We start from the raw sequence: 7,130 nt of genomic DNA, 5'->3' as shown, positions 1-7,130 counted from the left end.
ACAGTATATCGCTTATGGGTATGGGATCTCTACCCACTCCATGTCTAACTTTTCTTGCAAAGTGGGAATAGGAATTCATATCCATTTAGAATGATGTATGCAAAATGTTTATAGCATATTAGCATATGACTAATAGTCAAAGAATGCTGGCTGGTTTTTTTTTTTCATCCAGATTAGTGTATTTATATACAACATTTTAAAGTTGTTAAAGTAGTCTAAACACTGGACTCTTTCATTCATATCTCTTTTATTTGTGAAATAAATTATTTTAATATGGAGGTAGCTCACATGTAGCTAAAGAGTTAATATCACACATAGCTCAAAAGTTATTACCAAAACCTATTATCACTTTTCCCACAATTAAGTACAGGTGGATGGTAACATTAATAATGAAGACAAATGGCAGGCATGAAGACAAATTGGCTTAAAGGAAGCGACTTCCTAAAGGGATTGTTAAAAAGGCTGATTACAATTAAATAGAGGTATGAAAAAAGATTAGGGAAATTTTAAAGCTACATTAAAAAAAAAAGGGAATTAGCATTAAAGCACCTAGGCATAGGAAGTGGCTGGGATGGTTTTTTTAAAAATGATATTTCAACATGGTTACCTATCTTGCATATTTATACATGGTTGCAGGAATAAATGAAGTGTTTCCCATAACAATGGAAAATACTATTACAGATCGCTCTGGGCTATGTTGAAACAAAACGCGGTATGTGTACGGTCTTCAATTTATCCTTGAAGTACAAAAAATGTCTAAACTAAACAGTAAGAATAATATGAAGATATATGTGTTTATCATATGACAAGCACTGTTTTTAGCTCTTTGCATACTTTAATCCTCATATATTTATCCTAATTTTACAGGAGAAAAATGAAGCACAGAAATGATCCCCTAGCTGCTGAGTCCAACAGAGCTCCTATTGCTAATAATAGAGCTCCTATTGCTCTTAACACTTACATGCTGGCTTTAGAATAATGGCCACAAATTGTGGGTTTTCTTAATTGTCCTTAGTCATATTGATTTCAGATAAGGGTAAGAAAGAAAGTCAAGAGAAATCTATGGTAGTTCTGCATACACTGGAAAAGCACTATTAACTAATTTAGTTACCCTATGGTCTTGCTTCTAGTACAGAGGGACCAGAAAACAGGTGCAGTAAAGTTTGATTTAGTATGATGCCAAACACTCAGAATGTTTATAATGATATGGTTAAAAGATGAAGGTACACAACAAGAAATAACGTAGTTTTGGAACAGTTTCCAAACTTACTACCTTTTATTTGCAGCTTTCAGCAAGAAAGTACTTCTTGCCATAAAAAGACTAATAGAAGCCAAACTAAAGCTGCTTGGCTTTAATTCTAAAATATATTTCTTTTTTTTTATTTTTTGAGACGGAGTCTCGCTCTGTCACCCAGGCTGGGGTGCAGTGGCCGGATCTCAGCTCACTGCAAGCTCCGCCTCCCGGGTTTACGCCATTCTCCTGCCTCAGCCTCCCGAGTAGCTGGGACTACAGGCGCCCGCCACATCGCCCGGCTAGTTTTTTTGTATCTTTTAGTAGAGACGGAGTTTCACCGTATTAGCCAGGATAGTCTCGATCTCCTGACTTCGTGATCCACCCGTCTCGGCCTCCCAAAGTGCTGGGATTACAGGCTTGAGCCACCGTGCCCGGCCTTATTTCATTTGAAAAAAATGATGTTCTTGAACACGGAGTTAGAAAAGTATTTCAGATTTTGTCTGGGACTCATAGCATTGCTAATCTTAGCATTTAGTAGAATGATGAATAGACAATAAAACATGACAATTGTACTTCTCATTATTTTATTTTTAATTAATTAACTTATTTTATTTTATTAATTTTTTGGAGACAGGGTCTCACTTTACTGTTGAGGATGGCAATGCAATAGTGCAATCATGGCTTACTGCAGTCACGACATCTAGGGCTCAACTCAACCTTCTAACTCAGTCTCCCAAAAGAGTAGCTGGTACAACAGACATGTGCTACCCTACCTGGCTAATGTTTTATTTTTTGCTATATTGTCAAGGCTGCTCTCAAATGCTTGGGCTCAGGTGATCTGCTCACCTCGGCCTCTTTTGGTGCTGGGATTATATGAGTCACTGTGCCAACCCTCATTATTTTAAATGGACTAAAAACAGGTGTGGCTTACTGGGTACATAAGGAAATACAAAATGACAAGTAAGCTAAATATACAATCCCTTGGTTAATGTTGTCTGTAATAGCTAAAAAGAAAAGTAAAAGAGTGTTGGGGCAAATTCTAATACTGGGCCAAGCTCAGATTTCAGCCATGTTTACATTTCAGTCTCAGCTTTGACTGATAGCCTGAGGGCTACTATCAAAGGGGAAAATTGGGCCGGGTGCGGTGGCTCATGCCTGTAATTCCAGCACTTTGGGAGGTGGAGGCAGGCAGATCACGAGGTCAGGAGTTTGAGACCAGCCTCACCAATATGGTAAAACTTCGTCTCTACTAAAAATACAAAAAAAATTAGCTGGGCGTGGTGGCATGTGCCTGTAATCCCAACTACTTAGGAGGCGGAGGCAGGAGAATCATTGAACCCAGGAGGTGGAGATTGCAGTGAGCTGAGATCATGCCACTGTACTCCACCCTGAGCAACAGAGAGACTTCATCTCAAAAAAAAAAAAAAGAAAGAAAAGGGAAAATTGTATCAACACAACAGCCAACACATCTAGGACTACACATCACCAAACCAATTGTATAGGTAATCACTTCTTAGCCTCTTGACTAAGATCAAGTGCAACACTCCAAGTAAAAGAAGGGTAGAACCAAGAAGCTACAAGAAGTAACTATAGAGTGAAAAAGGATTTTATTGTTTTGTGGATTGATTGCTATTGTCAGTTTTCTAAAGAATCTTGACTGAATGGATTGTAAGAGCAACAAACTGCTCCTAAGAGCAGTGCATTTGGTTTTGAATGCTATTAAATAGAAGACCGTGTTTTGATTGATTTAAGATTCATAGTTCAGTATTGAACAACACGGAACACTGTATGTGATTTCCAAGAGAAAGTTAGCTTCTGGATAAAAGCCACTGTACAGTTTGATTACCATGAGAAGTCGTTCTTCTCCCATCTAGGACAAGAGATATACTCATGGGCATGCAGTTCTACACTGGCCTCAAGATGATCTAGATATTCATCTACTGAGTAAGAGCCCTTATCCAGCTCATAGCAAATGATGTCTTATTGGGGGGGAGTCCCTTTTTATGGATATATCCTATAGTCTTACTGAAACAAAACTGAGGAACAGTCCTAGAAGTCATATTGGATATGTTGTCTCAGATTCATTTTATGGGGCTTACAGGTACTCAGAAGATTCATAGGAAAGGGAAAAAGGAAAAGGAGGGACTGTGAATCACAGACTGATTCACAGAAAAGAGATTTTCACAGAAAAGGAAAGGAAAAGGGGCCCTAAATAAATCTGCACAATTTATCTCAGTTTCCACGTATTTAAAAAGCCAGGAGAAAAAGATAACAATAAGAAACTTGCCTTTGAATTGTCTGGGTAGTTATCTGACGGATAGATGAATCGAGATGAAGATTGACATAGGGTCAGGACATACTAATTTGATCCAAGACTGGGGACCCAAAGCACATATATAGATGAAATGTGCAGAGGATAAATATTTTTCTGGGTTTCAATGCCATGGGAATACCATGCACTGTGATTCCAAGACCTGGTGGGGACTACAGTTAAGAGGGTAAGTGCATCCAACAGTGATTAATTTAAGGTGAATATCTGCAAGAAAATTTGAGATGAACAAAGTTTATGATGTGGTTTGTCTGACTGTGATGGCATGGGCCTATCCAACTTCTCCAACTTCTCCCCAGTCTGGCTCTATCATCCAAGTTGGACAGCAGTGGCATGATCATGGGTCACTGCGGCCTTTACCACCTGGGTTCAGGTGATTCTCTAACTTCAGCCTCCCATGTAGCTGAGACAAAAGGCAACTGTCACCACATCTGGCTCATTGTGTGCAGAAATGTGGTTTTGCCATGTTTCCCATACTGGTCTCCAATTTCTGGGCTCAAGCAATCCACCTGTCTTAGTCTCTTGAAGTGCTGGAATTATGGGCATGAGCCACTGAGCTCAGGCTGTGCTACTCCTTATAGTAAAATAGAAGGCATGAAATTTGCCCTCAGGCCAGTCTTGATTGATTACATTAAAATGGGAACAACTAGAACTATCTGTGTCATAAAAACTGTTGAAACAGTGTAGGATACATTGTGGACAAAAACAATAAGACCCCAAACAAAAAAACTCTTTAATTAATTTAATTAGAAACCAAAGGACTAGTGCTGAATTATCTAGAGTAAGCTTTTTGCGACCTAGAAGAGTTGATAGAATCAAATCTGGAATAACGTAGTGCTGCATGTACCATCAATAGTGTCTGACATTCCTTTCCACAGTACAAAAGAGACTATAGGATAGTGATATTCATTCATCTTGCAAATGTTTTTCTTTGTCTCAATCTTGCAAGAGTCAACTCCATGGGGAAAAGATCCCAACTGACATTTACATAAGGTGACTATCATAAGTTGGTTATGAGAGATCTGGGCTTGATGCAATTCTTGAATGTAATACTACAACATAGTGAAGATGACATGTTAAAATCTGAAACTGAACAGCAATCTAACAGAGACTTTATATATGTTGATTCACAGGACCAACAAAGAGAGATCATAAATCCAGCAAAGATCCAGAGATGCACCCAAATGGTGGAATTCTTAGAAAAACCTGGAAGGATACATTGTGACACTTCACAGGTGACCTAGAATGAATTTCTGTCATTACATACTCCTAATCAAAAAGGAAGCCCAGCATTTGGTTGAATAGGATTTTGGGGATTCACATTACACATCTGAAAATATTTCTAGCTCCTTTCAAGAACACTACCCAAAAGAAGTTTCATTTAAGGGACATTATGTTAATTGAAAAAATCCAGGAAATATAAAGACCAAGTATTGCATGTTTTCATTCACAGACAGGAAATAAAAAGTTGATCTCATGAAGGTAGAGAGTAGAAAGATTACCATAGGCTGGGAAGAACACTGGGCAGGGGAAGAGATAAGTTAGTTAATGGGTACAAATACTGTAAGAAGGAATAGGTTCTAATGTTTGATAGTATAGGAGGAAGATTATAGGTATGAATAATTATATTTCCATATAACTGCAAGATTAGATTTGGAATGTGCTCAACACAAATAAATGATACATGTATGAGGTGACTAATACACCAATTACCAATACACTAATATACCAATTAATGATTTGGTCATTACTCATTGTGTACATGTATCAAAATATCATTTGAACCTTGTAAATACGTACAATTATAATGTGTCAACTTAAAAAAAGAGAGTGGGGTCTATTTAAATAGGAAATTGCACTAAGACAGGCCATGTCTGAATTTCAAAAAGTGCTGTCAATATTTTGGGGTCTTATAATTCACATTCTGACTCTGGAAGGGCTTTCAGGTTCTTAGGCAGACTGAAGCTATGGTTAAACAAACAAAAATACTGCACATGCCACTCTGCAGCAATAGCTGGGAATTTTGGACCAGGAAGTTCCTGGATGCCATAACACGTGCCATTTGAGAGATAATTACTAACTTGCCTTGCATTGGTGTAGCTTGCCTAGACAAGCTAATTATTAGCTTGTCTTGCCTGCTTCTGAGACTGAAGACCATAAAGTAATCCTAAAACCTGAAACACCCATAATGTGTTGCATGAATTAAGAAAACATTCTAATGAAGAAGTGCTCAGAAGAGTTCCAAAATAACATGGAAAATGGGTTTACACAGGAATATGTTACCAGGAAATTGCAAGGAGGTTCTCATCATGTTAAAGAGCAGGTAGTCTTTTTCCTATGATCAAGTTTGGAACCACTTCAGGAACTACTGCATCCTACTGTTGCATGGAGAATACACTTTGAATAGCTCCCTACTGAGCAAGAAAGACCTGCTTGGTTTACAGATGGCAGTTTCAAGGGTGGCAGCCTTTCATAGAGACTAGAAATGAAAAGACTGATTGAAGATGGAATAAACAAATTAGTTTAATGGTTGAACTGCATGTTGTTTTCTTATGAGTGTTAAAAAATTTACAATTTTTTTTTAAACACTGCATTTGTTTGAATTCTTGCCAATTCATGAGTAGTGACTGATGGCTTGGCCACAACGACAATGGAAAACTGAACTATTAAGCAGATGCCAGCATGTGACACAGCCCTTTGGAAAGTACAAGGTGGAATTTAAGGGGTACGTTGAAGAAGGATATGTTGACATCCACCTGAAGAACCCTCTCCAGGATGATGGGGAGGTGATTAGAACCAGCAAGTTGATATCCTGGTGGATTCGCTTGAGGTGGCCACGTTATGGAGATGAAGCAGTAATGCACATGGGGTGAATCTAGACATATTCCTCTTGTACTCTGTGAGGAACAAAATCCCAAGATATATTTCTAAGCAAGAAGTGAGACCAGACCGCAAATAACTATGGCCTGAATAGGAAGGAACTTAACATAGCTGGATTACAATGGACCAATGGCAGTGGCCTTGCCAGGGCATTAATGGGTCCTGACTACTGTATTCGCAGAGGTCAATGATAATTCTTAAAATACTATATATATAAAAAAATTATAACCAATTTGGGCAAACAAATTGCATTTCTTCATAGCAACACATTCCAGGGTCTATCGTATCCAAAGAGATATTACATCAAATGAACATATTACATAGGTTACAGAGTGGTAGTTTGGGAGAGTATGAGCATTTCAAATATTCATTGTATAAAATAGTTCAACATTTGCTAATTTGGTATTCATGGTGACTTTATAGAACATGTACTACTGTGAATAACAATAATCAACTATGTAAAAATGTGTCAAAAGCATAAAAATGATTAAGCTAGAAAATTTTTTTACAAGGTCAATATCTTAATGTTTTTTTCTTTTTCTAGGTCCTTAGTGAAAGGCCAAGGGCCAATTTTTTTACGCATAAAAACTCAATGTGTCTGAAATGCTGAATTCAGTGTCATGCCAAGGCATGCCATGCAAGTAATTAATTTAAATGTGTAGTACTTAAGAATACTATAAGAGAGTA

This window comes from Macaca nemestrina, chromosome Y (assembly GCF_043159975.1).
Source record: "Macaca nemestrina isolate mMacNem1 chromosome Y, mMacNem.hap1, whole genome shotgun sequence".
In the NCBI taxonomy this organism is placed as follows: Eukaryota; Metazoa; Chordata; class Mammalia; order Primates; family Cercopithecidae; genus Macaca; species Macaca nemestrina.
Note: the sequence above shows the minus strand (reverse complement) of the source record.